The sequence below is a fragment of the Sebastes fasciatus genome, chromosome 7, assembly GCF_043250625.1.
Source record: "Sebastes fasciatus isolate fSebFas1 chromosome 7, fSebFas1.pri, whole genome shotgun sequence".
Lineage (NCBI taxonomy): Eukaryota > Metazoa > Chordata > Actinopteri > Perciformes > Sebastidae > Sebastes > Sebastes fasciatus.
Window position 1 is genome coordinate 24,222,212 of NC_133801.1, and position 26,607 is coordinate 24,248,818.

The following is a 26,607-nucleotide window of genomic DNA, read 5'->3' on the forward strand; positions in this document are numbered from 1 at the left end:
GAAATTGGGTTGTTCAATAAATACCACAGAGCTAAAGATGAAGAACTTCTTGGAGGTTTCCACAAAGTCTCACTGAACATCTCGTGGAAAAAAACCTCCCCAGCCCCTTAAAACAAATACTGAAAGCTGCCAGCCTCAAGACATCAACTATTAATCGCATTTGACGCTACGCACTTAAAAGTGAAATACCCATAACACCTCACTGCCCTGCTTGGTCCTGAACTACACAATCAAAGGGAGCTTTCACACCAAAACAGAGTTTAACCGGAGGACAACTTTCATGTACTTTCCCCGTAATCTTAAATTCTGTTTCACCCCACGCATCAACAGTATTTTTTTCCTGAGAAAAATGACATTTTCGACTGAGGCGTCTTTCATTCAACCTTTTGAGCAGATTAGAAACTGAGCATTTGCTGTCCTTCACTTGCAAATAAAAGACAACCTTATCATCTCTGCCCTCATACCTCGTTGTAAATCCACTGAATTCAGGATGTGGGTTTTCATCATTTTCAAATCCAAGGATGTTCACACAACTGATTGGAGTAAATAGTTACTGTGAATGAACGCTCTGTTAATTGATAAATAAAGCTCAATACTTTAAAAATACTATCATTTACAGGAAGTGTACCTATTTAGAAGTGAATTTCTTGCTGCATATTCCTGAAGCTACATTGGCTGCCATGTTTTTGATTCCACACACTTGGGCACATTTATCTCTGTATGTATTATTGATATACTTGGGAGATAATGTTACAACAAGGTCTTAGGGATCCATCCAGCTCAGATGGATAGCTGTTTTTTCAGGACTCCTCTTGGTGCATTTGACAGTTGTAAACATATGTATACTGCTGGCTTGCCTGAGCCCGCCATCTATAATGGATAGAGAGTCGTGTGGGGTGGAACAAGTCACCTCTGGTGAGATTCTGGGACTCTATAAAATGTTAAAATAGACCTCTTCAAATATGCTCAGCATTTCCATGAATAATATCCAGAGCTTAGAGTTTGAAAATGTCAATCGCTCTCCGTCAGGCCTTTAGAGATTTTAGAGTGCAATGAGAAAATGTGTCTTTCTTAAATGTATGTCACTTTCGGAGCGCTTCTCCATCTTGGTGTGCTGCAGTTAGTCGGTATTTAATAACCTGGACTTAATGTTCTTCAAAACGTCAAGAGGCGCAGTGTGCCGTTGATTACAATACAACATTTATATCATTTATATATTTCATACAAACTGTATATTTCTCGAAGGTTTCAGAAAAAGCAGTTTCCCCAAACTGCTACCTTCTATGAATAATGATGCGCCGAGAAGTTTAAATTGGGTTTCAAGACGTTCCACGGCACATCGACAGTTTTCCTTGAGCTCCCCTTGTTGCTGTTTGTGCTTGCGACTGCTCTGTTTGAACCCTTTTTGATCTCAGTGAGGCAGTTGACACCGCAGACCAGGTCATCCTGCTTGAAAGGCTCGAAAAAGGGTTTATGTCACAGTTACTGCCCTTCAAACGGTTCAGTCATAACTTGCTGATAGATCATTTTCCAGCTGCTGGAGGTAGTGCATCATCTCGACTGTATTTCATGTGCGGTGTTTCCCATGGATGGATCCTAGCGCTTTCCTCGATCAAATAACTCCATGAGCACAAGAGGTTTTAATCAATATTCAAAAATGTTTGCAATAAAGTTCTTACTGTGATTTAATCATTTAGGAGAAACGTTCTGTCACCGAATGTTCAATAACCGTTGGAACAGTAGGATTAATCTGTTAAACTCTTTCAAATGACTGAAAGTGAATTGCCTCCAACCCTTGACTATGTCTTCTATTTTTAAGGCCGCACTGTATTTAAATCTGCACTCTCAGGCTCACTTATCTCTGCATGGTAATAATATTGGATGATCCAACGCGGTCACAGAATTTGCAAACAGGATATCTATCTCCCCAGCGAACACCCACTAAAGTTCCACCCTTTAAAATCATTGATAACGTGTTTAAAAATGTTAGCAATAAAAAAGATGTTCATATCCAGTCTGTGATGAAATTATTAGGTCTGAATCCTCTGTCAAATTACACCAGCAGATTCACCTTAATGATTGGTTCAAAGATAGAAAGTGATATCTCCAAACTTCCTGCATGTCAATGATAATGAATCTAGGATAGCTGAATTCCACACTCAACTCTATTAATCGCAGCCTTTCTGGAAATTCCTGTTAGCTCTGTGCATCACAATCTATGTTTTTTTTTCCACTCAGGTCTTTTTCTAAGATAAAGATTTAAGAACTGTAACAGCTTGCTCCCTCCAGTGAAAGAACTGAAAAATGTAGTCTTTTAACCTTGAGAAAGTTGAGAAATCCATGATTTTATTTCATCTCAGTTTCATCACCATGACTCTTAACACCAGTTGGATATCTGATGTCAGGCCAGCCAGGATCATTTAACCCCTAATTTGGTGATTTTGTGGTAGAACATCCTTTGTTTTTTTCCCCTTTTCTCTTAAAGGAAGACTTCACCCACAAAAGGACCATTTGTATATCAATTACTCCCCCCGTGTTACCTTGAATTCTTGAAGACAACTTTACGTTATTTAAACACAGCCCCCATTTACTTTTCTCTGTTTTTTGACTCTCTGTTCACCTTGGAGGCATGTGAGAAAAATAAAGTTTTCTTCAAGAATTCGAGCTAACATGGGGTGAGTTATTTATATACAAATGGTCCTTAGGTGAAGTATTCCTTTAAAGGCTCTTTGACTATGAAACTTAGTGAAGGGTTTAGGTTGTAATCATAGGCGCAGTTTGAACTTTAAGGTTGGGGGTTCACCAAAAAAAGAATCTAGAGGGAATGTAATGTGAACAACAGAGGCTTCATTTACATGAAAAATAATAATCAGGCACCAGCAGGTGTATTTTTATATCCTGACTAATATAGAATATTGCGAGAATTACCATAGAAACTGAAGTCTCACAAACCGCAAAACCCGACAATAAACTAGAAATTAACCTTGCAGGCTTGTTGATAAAACACAGAGAGGTCTAGCTGAGTGTACATATTTCACCTTATCCTAACTGAATGCAACGCGAGCGAGGGTCAGCGACAAATTCACATTGATTGCATTGTTTTCTACTGGAATGTCCTGACTGGCCTGACTCGCTGCACAGCGCCGTTTGGTGCTAAACTTTTGACGGACACCCTGTTCCTAGCCTATTTATTCCTGTAGCTCACTTTCAGAGCGGCAATGGACGAGGAACGTTTGAATGTTGATTGGTGAAGTTAAAATGAGGAGTTATTGATACAATACATCCTCACAACAAAAACCTAAATAATGTGGCAGCTGGTTGGAGGGAGATTGCCACGGACCTGAAAGTGTTTTTCTTGCGGTTGGCTATATTGTATGTCATTTCCAGTAAATATCACAATATAAAACATATAAAACATGTTTTCTGTTTAAAAAGTAGGCTATAAATGTAGGACGATAGCAAGTGTCACCCATCTTAAGTGGTTACGTCTCCAGTCTGATCTCAAGCGCACAGCTGATAGGTACGTGGTTTGTTTACCTGACGTAACAGAAGTGAATATTTAACAGATTCAGTGTATTAAACAGATTCAGTGTATTAAAAGAAATAAGTTATTTTAAGTAAATAAAAAGATCACAAAAAGTTATCTTTTTGGTTTCTTATTCTGTCAATAAGAATACACAACAAGGTTGATATTATTCATCATTACAATAAATTATTAGTTGTGTTATTATAAAAAGTATAGATAATATTCAATTCCCTGCATGCATTTTTGGCTACGGCCATTAGGGGGTTCACTGAGTCCCCTGAACCAACGCGAACTGCGCCTGGGGTTGTAATTTATTTATTTTTTAATACCTCAAAATAAGATTTTCAGACAGGCATACTGTATAGGCCTATAATTAGCTTCTACTTCATCTTGACCTTCTTATTTGACCTTACTTTAAATAATTCCTGCCTTTTTTATAGTTTGCCTAATAACAGTTATTGACTCTCTGACTACTTTATTGACTTGCATTGATCCCCTTAATTATTTTTCAATTAAACTGTAAAAGGAGGTAGAGCAGGGCGTCTATTAATCACAGAGTTGGCAGTTAGAACCCCTGCTCCTTGTGTCCACGTGTCAATGTCATTGACATTATTTGTACCACTAATTGATTATTTGTTTAGTCTCTAAAATGTCAAGATATAGTGACAAATACACATCACAATTTCCCAGAGCCCAAGCTGACGTCTTAAAATGTCTTTTTTTGTCTGACAGTCTAAAACCCAAAGATATTGAAGTGACAAGGATATAAAACAGAGAAAAGCAGCAAATTCTTCTTTTGAAAAACTGAAACGAAAGGATTTTTTTCTTGATAAATGACTTTAATTATTTATTCATTATCAAAATTGTTGACGGTCGACTACTCAATTAATAGAATACAAGTTTCCGCACAAGTGCATTACTTCATTATGTATCACCTTGCTGTTATAAAGCCTCAATTAAATTGAAGCTTTTTAAAGTTTAAAGAAAAACGTTAAAAGCAAAGTTAATGACATTTAACAGAAGTCTGGCCCTGAATCATAGGTTACATCCTGCTTATTTAGAAGCAAAAATCTTCAGTTGCACAGTTAAGAACTGGTGTTTTTCCTCCGGCCATTGAAGTTGGCAGATTCAAAATTGTTCAGGAGGGAAAGACATTGTGTGAGCTGTGAGATTTGGGGGGGACTGAAGTGAGTCCCACTTTCTTTTGTGTTTCATGACAAGGCTTGATCAAACCCCGGAATATTTGGGCGGCAGTAGCTCAGTCCGATGGGACTTGGCTTGGGAATCAGATGGTCGGTGATTAAAGTCCCCGCATGGACCAAGTATGGAGTGTGGACTGGTAGCTGGAGAGGTGCCAGTTCGCCTCCTGGACACTGCCGAGTTGCCCACTGCTCCTAATATACAAGGATGGGTTAAATGCAGTAGCTAAATTTCACTGTGTGCTGTGCTATGTGTGACAATAAAATTGGATTTACGTTTTTTTTTTTTTTTTACATATTCTGGTGTACAGATGATCAAAAATTGGAATGGTTGTTCAATTTTGAGTTTGCTAACTTTGTCTGAAAAGCCTGGAAAAGAAGGCAAGATGAACTATTGGACTACAAATTGTTCTTGTATTATACAGTGAATGTTTTTGTCAGTGATCCACCAGACCATGAAAGTTGGAAAATCTGATTTCAAAAACTATTTGAGGCTGGTTTCTTTCTTTTTTTGTAGTATTGTTTGAAAGCGTATATGCAGCACTCTGGATCTGGCTTATATGAATTTGTGGTCTCTTGTAAATAAATGCTGTCTGGGAATGGTCAGTCATTGCTTTCAAACACTTTCAAACACTTTAAAAACCCCTACCCCTCTTGAAGCTACTAAAGCCAGGCTAGCAGAGAAGCAGACGTGAGTGCTACAGACACTGAGTGACTGTGAGACGGAGCCCAGCGATCAAACCCGTCCGCTGGGAAAAAGTCAGAAAGTAATGCCTCGGAGTGATGATGAGTAAAATATGTGGATGGCGCAGTGAACCGTCTCGTACGTGTCACCTGCTGTAATGGTATTCACTTGATTAATTGAAGTTAACATGTCTGCTTCTTGAAGCTTAAACACTCAAGTTTGCTGCGCATATCTGATGAAAGGTCAGCTCGCTCCAATTTATTTGCCAAAAGGAGAGGACACAGGGGAACAAGCGCAGCCTGGGAATTTAATCAGAGTGCCACCCTGATGCTGAAACCTGGTTCTGCTCCGTAAGCAGCCTGCTTCACGATGGCATGCACATCTGAATATGGGCAGCGGTGCGCGACTAATGATCAATGAGTGACAAAGAAACTCCAATCATAACATGGTGACAAGTTTTGTAGACAAATATTTTGTTAGGAAAGACAGCGCTGATTAGTACATAGACTGTACTGATTATCCTGCTCAAATCTTCTCCACACGGAGAGGGGTTTCTAACAAAAAAGACGAAAGAAAAGATGTGGCTATTTTTCATTTTGGATTCAGGAGAAAGAATTTCACAGTTAGACAGACTCAATGTGGGAAAGTGATTAGATGAGTTATTGATCTATTTATTTGGGCAGTGTCTCTCTTAAAAGTGAGTGGACTTGACCTCAATTTGTGTCTGTAAGCCCCCTGATGACTGCAAGCGCTCAGAGAACAATTAAATCAACAACCGACATTAAAAAACTATTCCCCGGCTTGCAGTCTGGCTTTGAACGATATATACGCACTAAGCGTCTATAACTGTCAACTGCAAAATATGCGACTGTCTAATGACTTGTACTGCGACACATAAGGTTTATAGTAGTAGGGAGATTTAGTCTTTGTTTACTATAATGTTGCAATTCTGATAACAAATGGGGGAATTCAAACTTTTATTTAAAAAGATGTTTACACTGCATTTCAAAGAGATTCATTGCTGTCACATCATGCGCTATGCAACGTCTTTAAGCTTTGTAAGCTTAAAAGCTGTAGAAGTTTTTCATGTTAAAGATGTAATCCCTACGATTTCACTCCTGGTATGTGTTGTGACACCCAATGTTACCATGGTAACAGCTCGTTGAGCGGCTATTTTGCCAGAAGTACAACAGAAGAGCAACTGGTGAACAGTGCAGCCAAACAAACTAATTGTTTTAATAAAGAAGTCAGTACGTAGTCAGTAGTCAGTCAATAATTGGACTTTTTTCATCGTGCCTTAAAGTGGTAATAGTCAGTATATTTTTGGCATCAATTCCATAATAACCTTTCAGCATATTGTAATTCAAGTGTTCTGAGAGATAACTAGACTTCTGCACCTCCTCATGGCTCTGTTTTCAGGCTTTAGAAAATCTAGCCCGTAACGGGAGGCTTTGACCAATCACCGGTCATTTCATTGACAGAGCGTTCCTATTGGCTGTGCTCCGGTCATGTCACAAACTTTCTCCTTTTACAGCTAAACAGTACACTACAAGATGATTCTGAAAACATTTGAGGAGAGAAATAGGCATTTATGTAACAAAATATTGGTTCATATTTGATCAGCGCAGCCTAGTTTGACCGTTTGGTCGGAGTTCGCGAGTGATTGACAGCCGGCTCTCATAGACAGCAGATGGATAGCAGACCTCAGGTCAGCTCTTACTGCTTGTTTTCCTCCGGTCTGTGAAATCTTGCAGATGCCGTTAGGAGCACCGGAGGACACAGAGGCACATGTTTTTTTCAGGTTACCTGTTTCATGTACTACTGTCACGATATAGTGACCAGTTTATAAAAATTACTTTTTTAAAATCATATTTGCTCCAATTTCGCCTACTGCAGCTTTAAGCATCTGCGGTTTGATTTCCTGCTGCACAACAACAGCAGAACACAGTCTGGTTTAAAGATGGTTTAAAGATGCACTATACAACATCCAGAGCATTAATATAGCAGCAACTATTTGCTATGTAAAGATATAGAGAAGTAATGTCTACCTGAGCAGAGAATGAAGTCACTCGCCCTCTTTGTAAGTTGTAATCCAAGCTTGTGCTGGCTGCACGTGCATTTTATTGCATGCTCGTGCATGTGAGCGTGCCCCACAGGCTAGCTCGAGGCCACCGCTCTGCACTGTTCTCATACGGCGGTTACAGCTGATAACGATGTCCCGACCGACCGCGCAGTTGCTGAAGCGTAGCACCCACCCTCCGGTTCCCCCTCAGGTAAACTCTATTATCTCTGTCAGAAGTGTTGCTGTTGTTTTCACTGTTAGCAACGTTAGCTACGAGCCGCCGGCTCGGCAGACTCCATGTTGAGAGCCGTGCTGAGGCAATAGAAATGCTTCCAATCTTGCATTTAGCACCTTTAAAGTTATGGAAACATTGTGGTTTGGGTTAAAATTACTGTCTTAAGGTTAGGGGACTTTCTTCGTCATGGTTACAACAATAAACATATGATTAAGGTTAAGGAAACTGGAAATGAACAGCTGTCTCCCGACCCTATGCACCCACCCCCGACTTCTACACAGACTTTGTTGCTCTATGACATCTTCATGTACTTCCTCCTTTGACCCACGTCATAATTATTGTAGCTGCTAGTGGGCTTTGTCACTTGAACGTAAACAGATGTTGTTTTGGGTCACTTGCTGAGACGACTGATGCTGTCGTTCTTCCTGGGAAGAAGGACAGTCTGGCTGGATTTCACGCATGCATTGTGAATCATTCGTGCATGGGAAGACAATTTCCAGCACAGACTCTGCCACTAATAATAGGTAATTACTGAATGTAAATACAATGAATGGCTAATTGTGGAAAAAATCCCCACCATAAATAGTATCAAAAGCGAGGCTTGACTCTCAAGGATTAGAGCTTGAGTAAACCCCAAATTTACCGTCTTAAAATCTGCAGGGAGTGTCACAGTCTGCAGAGACAACCTGACATCCTGCAAGAATTTATTGTCATATGCCATTTTCCAATGTCATGACCATACATCTGCAAAATTGACTGAGCCCTCAAACAGTATAGACAGCTAGTCGTGGAGATGTGAGCATTAAAACCCTAAGACATGCTTCACAGAGAGGGCATTCAACCATCTTCCCTCTTCCCGGCAGTGACTACAGCAAGCCCCACATCAGCATGAATGAAGAAACAGCGGTGTAGAAAAATGACACGCTGTGCTGTCTGGAGATGTCCTTCATGGGCTACAATACAGCAAATGGCGTTATTATCTATGACCACTGCATTCTGTTATTCCTCTCTCGCCTCTTTCTTTGTTGTGTTTGCACCGTGATGAGGAAGGAGCCATATTTCACCTTGTTATTTACATGGAGCTGTAATAATCCTCCGCGCTCCTTCCTCCCTTCACATTCATTTTGATATTCTGCAATATTTACGATTACGGGCTTTGCAATACAGGCGGAGTGTAATGAATAAATTAAGCATCAGAGTGAAGGCAGAGACCTATACTCAGAGGTCACATGTATTTTGCTGCCATTTTAAAACAGGCCGATCACAGAGGAATATGGGGGAGAATGCGTCCAGTCAGACGCAAGTGAGCGGCTGTAAATGGGCGGCCATCGGGGAGCACCTGAATAATTTATAGCTCTCCTTGTTGTGCTGCGCAATCAGGGGAGGTTTATTTCAAACAAAGGGAACATGATGTCTGTTATGAATTCCTGTTAGGCTTTGTCTCGCCCTGTCATGTTTGTACTCCACATTTTCTTCCGTTTTTAAAATGTGTTTTATTTGATCTATCAAAACCGCTGACATGCAGTGGTAATTAATGCAGCTGCGCGAGCTTCCCGAGTCGTTTACAAAATAATAAAATATATTTTTGTCGGTGGATCTGAGAGCAGGAAATCTGCATTTCAGCTTGCTCTTTAAATCTGGCGACTCTCATCCTCCTGCAGCATCCTGGGACGTCCCACTACGTCTGTCTCCAGAGATGCCAGGTCTCACTGACACAATTCTTCAGAGGAACTCGAAGCGTGAACCGCTAAACACTGCATTTTCGTGAGACGTCATACTGTGAGTCTTTTCTCACCGAAACTCCACCAACACCTTTATTATCTCCTCTGCAGTGGCTTCAACAAAAAAAAAATACAATTTAAAGCATATAAGTGAAGGAAAACAAAAATTAAATTGCTTCATACAGTCAGTAAGCTGCCATTTTTTCTGCAGCCACACCTTCCTCTGTGTATGGCAACATATTATATTTCTCTGCGCTTTTGATCTCAACCTCCCATGTGAATGGCTGCAAGCTCAAATTACATGGTCTTGTTGAACAGTAAAGAGGAAGACTGAAAGAAACAGAGATAGAATAGCTATTATTAACAGCACTGATACAAACAACAACAAGTTCCTTTTTGTGAGTCATAAAAGACTACAGTGTGGTAATACTTGGTGATGTGTAATTTAGTCTGTTGGTGTAATGGTCTGATTGTTGTATGTCCCTGGTCTGTTTTAGCTGTCCCCTCCTACTGCATATGTGCTTTGATGTTGTTTTGTCTGCTTTTTGTATCTCATGTTTTCATTCTTTAATATACTGTATAACATCAACCTGCCCAGGGACTGCATATGATGAATTAATTGGCCTCTTTGCTTCTTTGCCAATCTGACACATTTACATCGTATTGATGTTAATCAAAGAGAGTTGTCCCTGATAAATAAATGAGTGAAGCAAGAGTAAATCTTAGATGTTACGTGCGTTTTGATAAATAGACAAATGCATACAAAATAGACTACGAAAACGCACTTTTTCTTTGTTACAACTCTGACTTTCTCCAACAATACCCAGAATTCACTGCCAAATATGACCCCTCCCATGCCACGATGATATGTTAGCATACTAACTTTAGTGTAAAAGTATGTGACAAATCAGAGACTGTATATAAGAAGTGGATGTAGTCACCCATTGGTTTGGGGACTGCCGTTTTGAAGCCTCGAGTTCGCCATCTTGGTTTTTTGCAACCAGAAGTGACACGAGAGGGTGGAGCTAAATACAACCAAACGCTGTGAAAGGGTTAAAGTTCTAAGACGAAAACGTGGACTACACCCAGACTGGACAACGCCGTGGTAGCGACCTGTCAATCACAAGGTAGCCACGCCCTAAAGCATACCCTGCTTTATGGTCTATTTGACTCTAAATGGGACCATAATTTACTAAATAAACCTCATGCTGTATTGAAGAAGACTTGAAACTAGCGATTGAGACCATAAACTCATGTTTATAATGTTTACTGAGGTAATAAATCCAGTGGGAAGTAGGGTCATTTTCTCAACTGGAGGTGTCGCCCCCTGCTGGCTGTGAGAAAAAATTTAAGTTTAAAGCACTTCCACATTGGCTTCACTTTTCAGACCTGGAGGTTGCCCACTAGTACAAATACAATACTTTTCCACAACAGCTGAAAAATTGTAAAGGTCAGTACAAATAATGAACCTCGCCATAATTGATTTACTAATTAGTTGGCATTTAAGCGACCACATCCCTAGCCAACGTTACAGAAACACTTACTCAGCAGGTGGCTGCACTACTCTGAGCATGGCAACAGAAACAACCAAGGCCAGACAGAATTTAAGCAACACTACTAATTCCTCACTATGACTATGTCTATAAAACAAGCAATGTAATAATATACTGTTTGAAGTGGATACAAAAAGCATTAGTAGGATTAATAAGTATTGACTAATGGAAATGTAACCAAATATATATTATTCAGATTTGAATTCACAAACCAACGAGCCGACAGTTTGCAGAGATGGATGCCCAAAAGAAAAGAATGAGAAACATACCTACTTTTAAACATATGAAAGTCTTGTATATCAACAGGTTTTTCAAAGTGCTAATATCACAACGCCGACCTTTTCAGGAAGGTGGTTGAAGGGAGACTGTGTTCACATGGTGGAACAAGTCCATCACCGGTGGAAAACTTATTTTGACGCAAAGAAGCAAAATGGCACAAGCGGCTCCCGTAGTTCCACTTTTCCATATTTTGATGTGATAAACGACACATTAGCGCATCAACCCCTTTCAAAGAAAGGCCGAGAATGGCGTTGACGTGGGATTCACTGGCCCCGGTTATGAGGATGCCGTGAGCTCCTCAAATGGACCAGAAGATGATGATGGTAAGAACAGGGAAAAAGACAACTAGGTAGCCAGCTGACTTCTTTAACTAAATGAGTTGTTTGTAGGTCAGCATGACGTATATGCAGACGTTTAACGTTAATCGGAGTATGCACGGCTGCATGTAAAAGGGGATATTAGTGGAATATTCATGTTCATTAGCCATGTAAACAGCTTAGTAGGAATACTTTCTTTTTTGCAATAAAGAAGAAAAAAAACGGAATATTTGGTGCATGTAAACGTAGTCAGTGTAAATGCCAATAAGTAATCAAATATAGTTACATTAAAACAGATATTTTTGCAAAATAAACAGATACAGACAGGAGCTTTGCGTTAAGAAATGTACACTGTCTGTGAGCGTCGATGTTCATTCTTTTGACAGACATTTCCAGACTCTCGCAGCTGTCAAGAAGCCCTGAATATTCCATTCTAACAATATCTTTTTCTATAACATGCTCAGGTTTATTACAATATACCACTGCATGTTATCTCACTTGAGAGCTAACAGTACGGTTTCTAATTTAAGAGACACATCTGTCAGAGGTGGACCAACTAAAATTGAGAAAACAGTCGGGGTGAGCTCTCAAGTCACAAAACTCGGTGGGGATTTTCATGTCACATTACGATAATAGGAGTCAGGCTGAGAGAAGCTGCTGATCCTCTGATAATACAAGGCTCTTAAAGAAAGCTTGTCTTTGGGAATGCAAATGTATGTGGATAGCTTATAAATACAGTATATAATGCTACTACAAACAATATATATCTGTAAATAGAATGAAGCAATGCTAAATTAGCATATTTATTTGATCTTTTATGGAAACAGTTTCCACTTTTTGCACTCACTTCAAATTGAGAGGAGAGCTTTGCGTTTCACTGTAGCTTTTAACAAAGATCCAAGAGGATTACATCCCATTTGCAGCTTGTCTTTGGGATCAGACAGCAATTTGCCTCTGTGTGAGATGGCGAGTCTTGCTGCGCTGCACATGTGGGCAGCGAATGAGAGGAAAGTTTGCTCACCTCTCCATCATAATCTGTTGTTCATCAAAGGGATCTATTTTCTGCCCCTTTTGTGCCGTTTCACTGGACTGCAAACTGTGACAAAGTGCGCGGGTCTGTGCTCTTTAATGATGATTTATGAGAGTTATCCTGAGGATGTTGTCAGATCAGGGGGATGTGCTGTGGGTGTAAACCTGGGAGGTGACATGTGGAGAGTAAATAAAAAATATAGTATTTTTCCAGTAATTCGAAAAAGTTATTTATGATGGGATGGAGCGCTGCTGTCGGGAAACAATATAAAGAAGCTCAAGGTGCTTTAACTCTTTTAAATTGAACTAAACATTGACTATTAACACCCATTTTCTAATGTGTTAATCTATAACTGGGGGTGTTACGACTGAAGCCATTACCAGCACAAGGCATCAAAGCAGATCAATACGTTTTTCAGCCGTAGAGTAACAAGTAATGTGTCCCCCAGTGGTGCAATGTAACAAAGTAATAACACTTCATTATAGACCTTAACTATTTTTTGGACTTATCTGTACTTTACTTGAGTTTTTATATTTCTGTCAACTTTCACTTTTACTCCACTACATTCCCTAAATAAAATGTGTGCTTTTACTCCGATACATTTCCCCTAAGCATCTTAGTTACTTGTTACTATTACTAGCAAGCAGGTTTGGCGAATCCGTGGTCCTAGTTAAATCATTCCCTTTCAAGTCCAGGCAGGTTGCATGTCAGATCATGCTACAGGCTACTTGTGACTACGAGGGAAGGAAACACTGGATCTTGTTCTTTCAATAAATAAGTTGTGAAGACCTTGTTTTTCTTCAAGTGTAATGTAGCCTCTATTTTTAAGGGGGTGTACATGTTAAGAAGAATACATCTTCTAAGGCACTTTCTGGTTAGATATCTGTACCTTTAGTCAAGTGTGGCTTTTAGGTTCATCCACCACTGGTGTCCTCTTATGTTCTGATTTTCAGATGTGATAAATACAAAATGTGGTGCGATACCGTTGAGCAAATTTTCCAAAATTTTTTTTTTCCACACTCTAATAAAAGATTCCATTGTGTGGGAAATCTAGCTGTTGTTCTACTTGTATTGCTTTGACACAGTGCGTTTTGCAACAGCAATTTCTCAAACTGACACAGAATAAAGAAGGGTTGCGGCCTCCTCCTGTTTAATTATAGCGCCCTGAGAAAAGCAGCAGATGCCAACAGAAGGCATCAAAACAGCCATTTGCATGAAGAGAGTCTAATTTCAAAATGAGTCGAAAATCTATACTTTGGCTTGCTGATATTTTCGGCGTGCCGAACGTGTTCTCACGGTGGAAAATGGTTAATCCAATTTCACAAGATATTAGACTCATGTCAATTGGTTTTGCCTTTTCCTGCTGTATGATAACATGAGAAAAAAAACATAATTTACTTTGGAAAATGCAAAAGTCCGCAGGGACTGAAATCTTACACAGTTTAATAAAGAGTAATAAAGTGATACTCTATTTCACACTTAAATACAAAAACTTATCCTCTGCATTTTTTGCTTATAATCAATCATTTATAAAATACCTTGCTTAGGGCTGCTTAATTATTATTAAACAGTATGGTATTGATTTAATTCTATATAGAAAACACACTGGGTAGTTTTATAACCTGAGGTAATGCTTTATGAAGCCTTTGCCAAACTTAAGGAATGAAGAACTGTTAAATAAGCATTTTAACAGCATCCCATAGTATCAGCACTAATTAAATACATGATATTTATTTATTTACTTGATATTTTTTCTGCAATCTTAAGTTTCCATCAAATGCATTTGAACTTTTTGTTTACCGTGTTCATACTGCGGCTGTCAGCAAGCAGATGAGGACGGTGTCTGCGATTAGTTTAAGCCTGATAAACCTAATTTGTTTCTACTACTGAATTGACAACTTTGATTCTGTAGAAATAAGAAATGTGTTCGTTTCACATCTTTGTAGCTTGAGCAGGAAGAAATCTAATCAAAATGCTTGTCAAGACGATTATCAGCGCCTCTTTGAAGACTCACTTTTTTTCTTCCCTCTACAGTTTGTCCTTCAGATTTCCTCACACTGTTTCTCTCACTATCCTCCATAGGTCTATTTGCATTATCGCTTAGTCATTTGTGAACTCTCACATACAGCATTCAATGACCTGTGGTGCATCTTTGTGCTAGCAAAGCGTCATAACATTTGCAAATGGGTTTTCTCATTAAAAACGACTCCATAAAGCAGACGCTAACAAGGACACACGAAGATGATAACAAATGCATGAACCGGACTATAGAGAGTTATGAATCTGTATTAGCCCTGTGTTGTGCTCAGTTCTGTGCAGCCCTTTCTACATGAAACAGCTTTTTAGAGGGGGAAACTAATGAGAGTATTGTCACCTGGACCTCACATGTAATGTGATGTCAAACTCATTTCCTGCACTCAGCTCTCAACCAAAGGAAACCACATTCACCTTCTCAAAAAATATGAGGATAATGAATAATCTTATGACCACATCAACTTGTGTTTAATTTAACATCACACACTAAAATCCTCTGAGTGGCCAAATGTGCTAAAAGCTTAATCAAAAAAATCGAAATAACTAATTTAATCTGTTTCAAAGAATCCTAACAACATTCATCCCACCCTGTCCTCACTCATCTGCTCTTTCATTAAAAAATAAAAAGGTGTTCATCCTCTTTCATGTACAGTATTTCTAGGTGAAAAAATAGCTTTGTTATTGCTCATGCTATGGATTATTAACTTTCTATTTCTACACAATTGCCAAATTGCTATAGCTGATATAGCCGGTTTCTGCTTCCCCCGAGCAACGCTGAAGCCAGACACTCCCCTTGTGCAGAGAAGCATCCTGCAGGACTGCCAGTTCAAAGCAAGAAAAATCAATGTCCTCTCACGGTGCCACATTATGTAAACCCCAGCCATCTGAAAACGATCAGAATCGATAGCTGCAGCGTTTAGCAGCCATGCCTGGCGTGTGGTGATGTCTCTCAAACATGCTTTGATATGGTGTCTGTGTAGTCTTGTGACTGTTGTTCTTGTTTATTACTCCTGCACAAGCACACATACATGTTAAAGATGTATTTTTACTACACAGCAGAGTGCATTTATTACAATTGCACTCTATGTTTGAGCTTAGAGTGCTTTAGGATGTTTAAAGGAACATCTTAAAGGAACTGTAAAGATGGAGAAGATCTCAAAACTTTAATGACTGTAATAAATTACTCCTGACGCGTTAGACCACAGATAGGATACTACTATCACAGTAAGTGCAGCCCCACCTGGTGATTACTGTAAAACACGAGAAAACTAATGTAGCCAGGGTATATCAAGTTACATAGCTTCTTTGTGCTCACATAATAACTTTTGTTTTAGAGCCTGGGAACGTCGACACACAATTAACACTGTAGTGGCTTTACATGACATTGATGAAGCGGTTAGTAAAAAAGCTGGAAGAGCCACAACAAGTCAAATCTTTCGCTTTGGAATTGTTATCGAATGGTGCAAGAAAGAAGTTTTGCAGGTTGGGGAAAAACAATAAGGGAAAAAGCAATAACGCCACAGTATGCAGCTTGGATGTCTTCTTTTTGTTTTTGCACAAAGGCATTTATGAAAACATGTCATTAAGAATATCCAGCTATGCTCTTCGCTGAGCGGTGATAATGTGCTATCTCCAAACTTTTTAACAAAAGCAGCGCACATGTGGCATCGGTTCACGCTGGGTTGATGTCATGTGAGACTACAGCAGCTGAAGAGACGCCCTTTGTCTGCCTGTGAACACAGCGACCCAGAATGTGAAGCACACAACAGCAGCAGCACATTATAGACATTCCATGCTTGATATGTCCTTGATGGCGGCGCCATAAATAATTGCTTCTCCACTGGATTAACGGGGCAGAGAGCTTCCCTTCCCTGAATAATTATTTACAGTATAAAGCAAATTCCCGTGAATATCTATGACCGACCACAAATTCCTGTGAGGAATACCAATGCTGTGCCCTGTTCATAAGTTCATCAAGCCATCTATTGTATGTATTCTCAATCCGTGTTCACAGCAGCCCAGGGTGTTTTTCTGCCGTTCATCAGAGGGGCTGTTTTCCCTATTGAGATAAGAAATTAAATCTGCAGGAGCAGAGGATGCTGGGTTTGCTGCAGGGTGGCGAAGCAGTAGCTCTGATAATGGAGCCGACTCCCATTGCGCAGGCTATGAGGCAAACAGCCGTGGCGCCAGCCCAACCCTGCCTATGTGAGAGGATAGCTAACAGTGTCACTCTGCAGAAGCTCTCTCTCTCTCTTTCTCTCTCTGCATGGGAACATGTGGTTAAATCTGCATGTGATAGAGAGGGGAGGAAAAGAAGGATATGCTGAATGTGTGGGAGGAAAAGGGAAGAAAATGGGTAAAACTGTAGGGTTTACATTTGTGTCTAATATAGTGTGACTATGCATTCATGGTGAGTCAAACATACTGACCCTTTTGGATAAAAACTGAAGGGCGAAATCACAAAAGAAATGCGCAGCTTTTGCGGCCTGCTAAACCTGCACAAATAAGACTAAAAGAAACCTCAATTCTCAAAGAACCCGCAAAGGGTGAAATGCACCCCTAACTGTGCTGCCAAGCAAATAGCGTTGAGGTGATCCTGTGCTATTTGCAAGTATTTAAAGGTCTTATTGATTGAAAATTTGTATGTGGACGAATAATTTTTTTAAAATAATACATCCACAGAGCCTTTAGAAAGGTGCCTTTTCCTGAAAAAAATTATGATTGCGAATTAATCATTTTAAAAATGTTGGCGGGTTCAAAATTAATGTTTTGTTTATCTCTGTGGAAGACGTTTAGTTCCCACTTCTAACAAGGCCTGTAAGCCAATAGTATAACGACGTTGGTATCACGTGGTATCTCTGGGTCGTCAGGTAGTGTGGGAAAAACAGATAAATGGCTGAGATTGATGGTAAGTGCCTGGCAACGACCTGTTGTGAAGTAAATGCAATGGAACGAGGGAGGGAATGTTATCAATGTTATCAATAGAACTTTTAAATTGGGTTTTATTTGGCACAAAATTGGCCACTATGCAAATAAGCCTCATTGCAAAAAAAGTCAATAGAGATGTAGAAGGAAGTTACCCCTTTTATTGTTGTAGTCTGAGTAACGTGACGTCATATCCGTCCCGTATCCGTCAAAATTCAAAACAAACTGCAGTGAGCCGAAACAGCAAAGCAGAAAACGCCGGAGGGTCCGTGGGGATTCAACCTGCACCCTCACATTTTAACACCAACGTGGTAAACAGTACACATCCAGTAAAGTATGGAAACACGTTGGGTTTCACACATTGCCAGGAAAAGCAGAGCTAGACATCATGGCTAAAGCTGCATGTTAACTCTGTCATGGACGGAAACGTTATCGTATTGCGGTAACGTGCAGTCAAGCCAGCCGTCACTCGCATCTCCGTGGTCAAATCGGCCGACGCTACAACTGTAGCGCACCCATATACTGACATTTATGTGAAATGCATTCAAACGGCCCCGATGGAGCTGACCATGGAGGTATAAGGAGAACGGAGCTGACGGGGAAATCTTAGCGGTGGACTTGGCCAAGGTAGCAGAAATATACGTGTATGACTATGTCCCGATTTCAAAATAAGGTGCTAACAAAGGGAACTGTAAATAAATTGTAATATTGAATCACGATACTTGCAGAATCGCAATACGTAAAAATCACAATACATATCGAATCAGCACCCAAGTATCATGATAGTATCGAATCGGGAGATAGGTGTATCGTCCCAGCCCTACTATCAGCGACCGAAATCCATCCTTAGTGAATTTGCCCACTCAAAGCCTCTCCCTTCCATCCCCTTTGCCCAATCACTTTCTGCTCATGTTCACAGTCTGGATGGTTTATATGTGGCGGTATATTATGCAAATGTGAAGAAGGTTTTAATTTCAATTTGGGAACTCACCAGAATACTGTGTCGTTTTGGATGCTCCTCACAGGGTTCACTTCAAAGCAGCCTGCAGAGAGAAATAAACGGTCACACCTTAATGCGCAAGCACAAATAACATTGGGGGCCATACGGCACCAGTTGTAATAGTGTCAGAATCATAAAAAGGTTCAATTTATAGTTCAATATTTGATTTCATCCCAGACTCAATACAAATGATTTGATATTTCGGTGGAACAATCATTTTCGGCCCAGAGCCTCTCTGCCAGAGGGAATTTAAAAGAGCAGAAATTGAAGCAGAAATATCATTTCACCTGCCTCCTTCTTAAAAGATGATTTCCTGCTTTATACGCATAACTAATGTTTGTCTTTAGCCTGTATAATAATTAACCTTGAATTGTACACGGGAGCAACCTCCATTACAGTGTGGTTAGTTTTTCCTTTCACATGTTTCACAACTATTAAACGCGATGAATGATTTCAATGAATAGAACATGTGCCATCAGGTTTTGCACTCTTCCTTTGTGCTGCACAGTAAGTAATGGGTCCTTGTATAATGTTGTGTCATTATATAGTGTATCATTAGATTGTCACCAATAAAAAGCCCTATGCATTTACCATACCATGTTAAATAAAGCCAATTAATGTAATTGAGAACTATCATACAGTACGTGACTAGGAGAGAATACTTTCAAATATTATGTCAATGTGGTCAAATTTAAAAATACATTCCAATTTTATAAAAAAGCTCCACATTGATCATAGAGTTGACGCTTATATGGGTGGTGCACACACAAGCCACTACATTACGTTTAATTAGCCCCACCTTCTCATTTCATTAGTGACAGCAGCATTGATTCTGCAACTCTATGTCAAATTTGTGAACCAATGTCTGGCACCGTCGATAAATATTAACATTTACAGGCTTCAAACTAAAAGGCCAAGGTGTTCAACGGGTTTTTACAAGTGGATGACTTGAATTGGGATGACGCTTAGTCTAATTTGCAATCACAGATGCACATCATGGCAGGGAAATATACAATAATACACTTTCCATGTTCTTGTCATGTGTCCCTACGCTAATTTAGGTGCTATCTCTAGGCTTAGGCCAAACAAAGGTAAAAAAAATAAATAACTGATTTGATCATTTATATTGTATACTGAAATTCCTCCTTTAATTTTCTTGTAAAACTAATTAAAATATGTGATGAGTCGTCCTACATTCGGGGAAATGAATAGAAATTTCACCCATCACATGTAATTTATCTTACAGTGATAATGGGTGTGGGGATTTACCACTCAAAATTGTTAGCATTCTTTTCAACAATGGGTCTTTGATTTCGAACAGAGGTAGATGAAAGCAGGCCTCTTATTTCTAGCAGCAACACTTAATGTTGCCCTTTAAATGTCGAGATTTTATCAGCAGTAGCTAGCTAGCTAACTAAGCTATTATCTCCACGAGTTGGTTGAAAACGCCTTCTCTGGCTGACCTAATAACATTTTCAACTGACTTGTTTTTGAAAATGAGAATCTTGTAAAAGGGGTCTTGAGTATGCACTTGAGGGCTTCATTCATGATAAAACTAAATAATCGGTCTGAAGCTACATACAGGGTTAACAAGTTAAGCTATGTTGGGTAAATTTGGCTGTTGTTGCAGGAATGTAAACTTCTCCAATTCCAATAAAGAGCTGGACATTAGTCGGACATGCTATCGATTGCAGCTTGTGTTCGAGCAGATAAACACACAGCTTGATCAATTCCTTACACTTTTGCTTGTGTATTTACTGTATATACTGCCAAATCCAACTACCTGTATGTATATAAAGCAACCTGTTACATTAATAAGCAGGCATTAACGCAAATTCTATTTAACGCCACTATTTTATTTAACGCATTAACATTTTTAGGTTGTAGCGAGCTCAGATTTAAAGCTAGAGTGAAGATATTGGTATCACATGAAACTAAAAAAAAATAAGAAATCCATCGGTACCAACCATTTCATACTAACTAGTTGTGAAGGAGGTTAAATAACACTCCAAACTTTCGCTAAATGTTGGCGAGGAAAAACCATCATGGCCATTTTCAAAGGAATCCCTTGACCTCTGACCTCAAGATATGTGAATGAAAATGGGTTCTATGGGTACCCACGAGTCTCTCCTTTACAGACATGCCCACTTTATGATAATCACATGCAGTTTGGGGCAAGTCAGCACACTGACACACTGATAGCTGTTGTTGCCAGTTGGGCTTGAGTTCGTCATGTTATGATTCAAGCATATTTTCTATGCTAAATGCAGTACCTGTGAGGGTTTCTGGACAATATTTGTCATTGTATTGTGTTGTTAATTGATTTCCAATAGTAAATACATACATACATTTGCATATAAGCAAGCATATTTGCCCACTCCCACGTTGCTAAGTATGAAATACTACGACAAATCTCCCTTTAAGGTACATTTTAAACTGATATAACTATGGATAATCATGCAATTAATCACAAATAATGATCACAAATATTATCATTAAATAAATACACATACACACACACACATACAGTAACAAAGACCAGAGTCAAATTCCTTGTTTGTACACAAACTAACTTGGCCAATCGAGTTCTGGAAAGGCATAAAAAACACCCCCCTCCAAAGTCTTTAAATGTGAAGTATTACTCATCCTTAAAACACTTTTTCTCAACTAAGTACATTCCAGTGACTGGCCTCAGAAAATCAGGCTGCACTTAACTGCATTGACAGACTTTACTTGGTGATTTTACCAGCTGAGAGCACATAAATACCGTGTATGAATATCATGAGCATCAGTGCAGTTGCAAAAAAAAGACCTACTTTTAAGTGCCTCTGGTGCAGCGCTTTCATGCACACCTACGTTTGAGCGGTATCAATCTCACATGCACATAACTTAACTCTGCAGGATGAATCAAACCGAACATGTTAGGTGTAAACAGTTTTCAGAGTACACAAAATAAACTTCTTGGAACTCATTTAAACTGCTGCAATACTGTATATAGGCTAAAACTATTCAAGGGAGCCACAATTTGTTCTCACTCTCCCAAGTGCACAACTAAAGGCGTACATGGAGCTATCACAGTTAATTGAACCTTTTGTAGATGAAGAGAAAGGGACCACTTTCCACCTTTTTTTTCTCCAGGAATAATGACAACAGAGGAATAGCTCCGATTCTCCACTGTCAGATTTAATTGCCAAAGCAACAATCTTGATTAGGATCTAAACAGTCCTTTTTTTATCAGCCCTAGCCAAAGCAACACAGGGTGTTTGTCCAAGCAAGACATATTTACCAACCCCACACTCTCACTTCTACTAAGTGTAAACAAGGTGGGCCCTCCACAAAGGACCCTGACATTGAGAGAAACCCTCAGAGGTCGTTCAGCGAGCCATCCATTACATCCAAAAGAGACAAGCCTCTTCTTCTTCTTTAGTGTCGTTTTTTGCAACTCACTTCACACCTACAAGAGCTCCTCAAACATTTAGCTAAATCTAAAACCTTCCTAGTGTTATTAAAGAATCAGTGATTTATCATTCAGTGTGGGTATTTGGTCAAGTTTTAATATAAATCCTTTACTTTCAAAATGTCATTACGTAACGTCCAACGGCCAGCTTTCCAACTGACCTAAGACAGCGATGTGAGAAGTACAATTTCACGCATGTCGCACTCCGCCGAGATGTCCATCTTATGTTCATGTTCCCTGAACACCAAGGAACTGATTAAAACACGCTGCACACACACACACGGCAAATATCACCGGAGCTATTCCTGCCGCTTTAGCTGTAATCTTACATACTGTGACTGCATGCTAACTGCCCCGCCATCTATTCATCAAACTCCCACGCAGACACATCAAACACATACGCCGCTGCACGCACACAGACTTCAAATGAGTGACACAGAGGAGAGGATTTTCCTTTCTACATTTTAGTTATTGTTGTTTTTTCTAATTAAAAACACTGGTAGTGGGATTTGGGATTTGCAGCGGAGAAGGGAAAGGTGGCAAAGACAAAATGTTTGCTCCAAAACATCCTTCAACAATCAAATGTCATTAGGCTCATTTGCTGCCTCCAGCCTATCAGTGCTAATGCTACAGGATTATTAAAACAGAGGATTTGCATTTTTTACAAACATTAACTGGTAGAATTAAAAACATATAGAGCTAATCATTATTTTCATTTATCAGTTAATCTGCCTGTTTCGTTCTTGATTCATATTTTAATTGTCTTGTTAGTGTCCAATATAATCTCCTAGAGCCTAAGGTGAAATGTTCAAATTACTTGTTTTTTCCGACCATCGTTCCAAAACCTAAAGATATTCAGTTTACTATCATATATGGCAAAGAAAAGAGAGAAGCAGGGACCAGAAAATTATTTATCTTTCCCTAGAAAAATGGCTTAAACAATTAAAGCAGCAGTAGGAAGAATCGGAGCAAATATAATTAAAAGAAGTTATTTTTATAAAACGGTCACTATATCCTGACAGTAATGCATGAGACAGGTAATCTGAAAAAAATCATGTGCCTCTGTGTCCTCTGGTGCCCCTAATGGCATCTGCAAGATTTCACAGACCAGAGGAAAACAATCAATCAGAGCCGAGCTGGTGCCTGCCGTGTCTGAGCAGCTGTCAATCACTCGCAAACTCCGATGAAACGGTCAAAGGGTCAAACTAGGCAGCGCTGATCAAATATGAATCAATATTCTGTTACTGTAATGCCTATTTATCACATAAAATGTTTTCAGAAACATCTTGTAGTGTGCTGTTTAGCTGTAAAATGAGATTCTCATGCAATTCTCATTTTACGGCTAAACAGTACACTACAAGATGTTTCTGAAAACATTTGAGGCGAGAAATAGTCATTACAGTAACAGAATATTAATTCATATTTGATCAGCGCACCCTATTTTAACTGTTTGATCTGAGTTTGCGAGTGATTGACAGCTGCCTTCGTTGACTTAACAGCCAATAGGAGCGCTCTCTCTCTGAAATGACCTGTGATTGGCCAAAGTCTCCCGTTACAGGCTAGATTTTTTAAAGCCTGAAAACAGAGCCATGAGGAGGTGCAGAAGTCTAGTTTTCTCTCAGAACACTTGAATTACAATATGCTGAAAGGTTATTATGGAATTTGTGCCCGATGATGCCAAAAACATTCTGCCTACTGCTGCTTTAATATACATAGATTAGTATACAATTGATTTATAAAATCAAAATAGTTATTAATCAATTTTCTATCCAATGAATAATCAATAAAGCAGCTACAAGTTTCAGCTGTAAAACAATATCACAGCTTCAGATACATTATATATTATATAACAGACTATATATAAGACTGATGATTGATGATTCATTAGATACTAGAACTGCAGCTGTCAGGGTGGTGGTTTGCTTTTCCCTGCTTTTATAAACCCAGCGTAGCAACCCAGCCTTCTCATTTGTGGCCATCCTCAAGGACAAACAGCTATTTGTTCAGCATTTCGAGACCTCGGAGCTCCATCACACAGGGCGAGGCCGGCGTTTGGATAACTGTAAGCTTGGATTATGTCTCCACATAGTGACAAAATGGATGTTTCAGTTGACATTTCTCCACTGGCTTTAGTTTGCAGTGCAGATGGGCATCCAAAACAGCTTCATGCTGAAACATGCTATTCCCCTGTATATTGCAGTACCTGTGAGTCGTTGGTGTGGGACCAGAAATATTATCGCCTCTCAGTCGAAACACCCTCTAGAATTGTTAATGAAGAGTGAAAAAGAACCTGCTACAGGGCCTTTCTATTGCAGTATCTAAACCATGTGTGAAAATGCTCGGCGCCCAGCACATCCACTTCTCTATTATTCGGCCTGACTTGCCGCAAGGCTAAAATAAACATTTTGAGGCCAGGACCCACACTGCCATTATAAAATCTCCAATAAATAAAAGCAAAAATAGAAACACATATTTGATCTCTGGCCATGGTGAATTTAACCAGTTGGCTGAACAGTGGTCGAGAGGCTATAGCATATAGAGTGCGAGTTAGGCCTGTTTAATCTCCCCTCTCTTGAAGCGATCAGTGTGGAATACAAAACAAGAAGCGACATGTTGAGAAAGGAAAAGGAGGCTATAAATACCTGCTCTGATACGCGCCGTGCTTAACTGATGGCTTTTTAAGCACGTTGTGATTTTCATCAGATACAAAACAGCCACGTTACACTGCTGCCTCCGCTGAGTGTGATTTAACAGACAGCATATGGTTCTCTTAGCATGCCCACACGGTTGGCACACTGACCGTTACCAGTACCTCCGGGGCGGCCAACGTGACCTCCAGAGATGAGAGAGCTCCAGACAAAGGCAACAACCCAAGGCAAAGCGGAGGCCTGTATACTGTGGGGCTGCGCTGCAGAGAGCTGGAACGCACGAGTACACAGAGATAATGGAGGTGGCGGTGGCGGCGGCGGCGGCGGAGCGGTGTAAACCGACGAGGAAAAAAATTGCGCTGAGGTTTTACTATAATATTTACCATGACTAGGATGTTTTGACTGCATTGTTAGGGAGGGAAATCACGTCGTGGTGCAGACAGCGACCGCGGTGACAGTGAGCAATAATACAAGTTGCCTGAGAGAATCACATCAAATAATATACGCTCTAATAATTGTTCTGGTTATGCAGTTATTTCTAATAAAAAAAAACATTTTTGCAAGTCTGTGTTATCATAAACCATGTCCCACATATATAAGTCAGTGAACCAAGGGGAACATTGTAGTGGAATAACGCACTTAGTCATCTCTTATGAATAATTATGCAATAAGCACAATGCAAAGTTGTGCACCAGTGGCCACACAGGTCAGCAGGGTTAACCAATACGTACACTATGAGCATGTGAGGGATCAGAGTTTCCCTCCGTTCTTGATGAATCAGGGAGGATCGTCTCTGTTGCTCATGATCTGATGCTCCGGTAGTAAGCTCTTTCCCCTCCCCTTTTCCCCCGCACGAGCTGAAGCCTCTGATGATGTCCGTACTGCTATTTATACACTTAGCCATGCTCAGCACATTCGCCAGTACCACATAAATAATCAGTAGGTATGAGAGATAGTGTAGCAAGAAGGACGGGTTTGCTTTAACACAGCAACTTCCAGGCTTCCTACTCTCACAGAGCAATGTACTACATTCTCAATGTCACAGCTCTGACTCCGTCTTTACCGTCATTTGTCATGATTTATGAGGCAAATGCATCATTAATAGGCCACTACTGAATACATTCATCACCGAATGATTTGTGCATTTCTTTTTTGCTGCGTTTTAACATGCATGCTACAACACAGGCTCTTAATAGTAAGATGTTCATTGTGTGAATATTCTGAAGGAACAAGGTGATATAAGCATGCATGCACAGGACAGCAGCAGAGAAGCAAATGGAGCATGCACTAATAATAGTGTTCAAGTACCCAGAGTGTGATCTGAACCTGAAAGTGATTTATTTTCTTTTTGTATAGATCCTATTGACATTAGTGTTGATACGCAAAACAAGACTTTGCATCGGTAAAATTGATACTTGCTCTATACACTGGAAATGCACTATGAGGTTTTATTTCTGTAAAACAGGGTGCAAATTTGAGCATAATTTGCAAACAAAAGTCCAACAAATTCCATGCAATCTTGGCCTCCCAAGTGAAACTTCACACTCTGGTGTACAGGCTCTCTTCCAGATAGTCTTCCACAGGATTAGATTGAGTGTTTGAATGACAAAATTGTATAATCCCGCCCATAGTTTATGTTTTATGCTCATGTTTGCACTCAAAAATGGATGAAAAAATATACAGTATCATCAGCAGGCAGCGCTGGGATAAGCTTCTGTAATGGCAGATCATGTCAGCTGCGTTCATCCCCTTTAAAAGCAGCAGACTGTTTCCTAATGGGCTGCGAGGAGAATCCAGTCTGGCTTCTCCTTTGAGTAAACTGTTCCTCTGCAGTCGAGGTGCCAAAGGCCCGAAGCACAAATAAACAGCACCCTAAATACGATTATGCAGCACTGCAAATATTCTTCCAAGGGTACATCATGTCCCTGTTTAAATG

At 39.8% G+C, this 26,607-nt stretch overlaps 1 protein-coding gene across 1 annotated transcript in view; it reads right to left on the reverse strand.

The window, feature by feature from the left end:
* lrfn1 (leucine rich repeat and fibronectin type III domain containing 1) overlaps positions 1 to 26,607 on the reverse strand; it is a 132,056-nt gene that overhangs the window by 44,614 nt on the left and 60,835 nt on the right. The window contains exon 2 of the mRNA XM_074642389.1: positions 18,558 to 18,609. The gene's annotated coding sequence lies outside the window, so the exon portion shown is untranslated. The remainder of the gene's footprint in view (positions 1 to 18,557; positions 18,610 to 26,607) is intronic.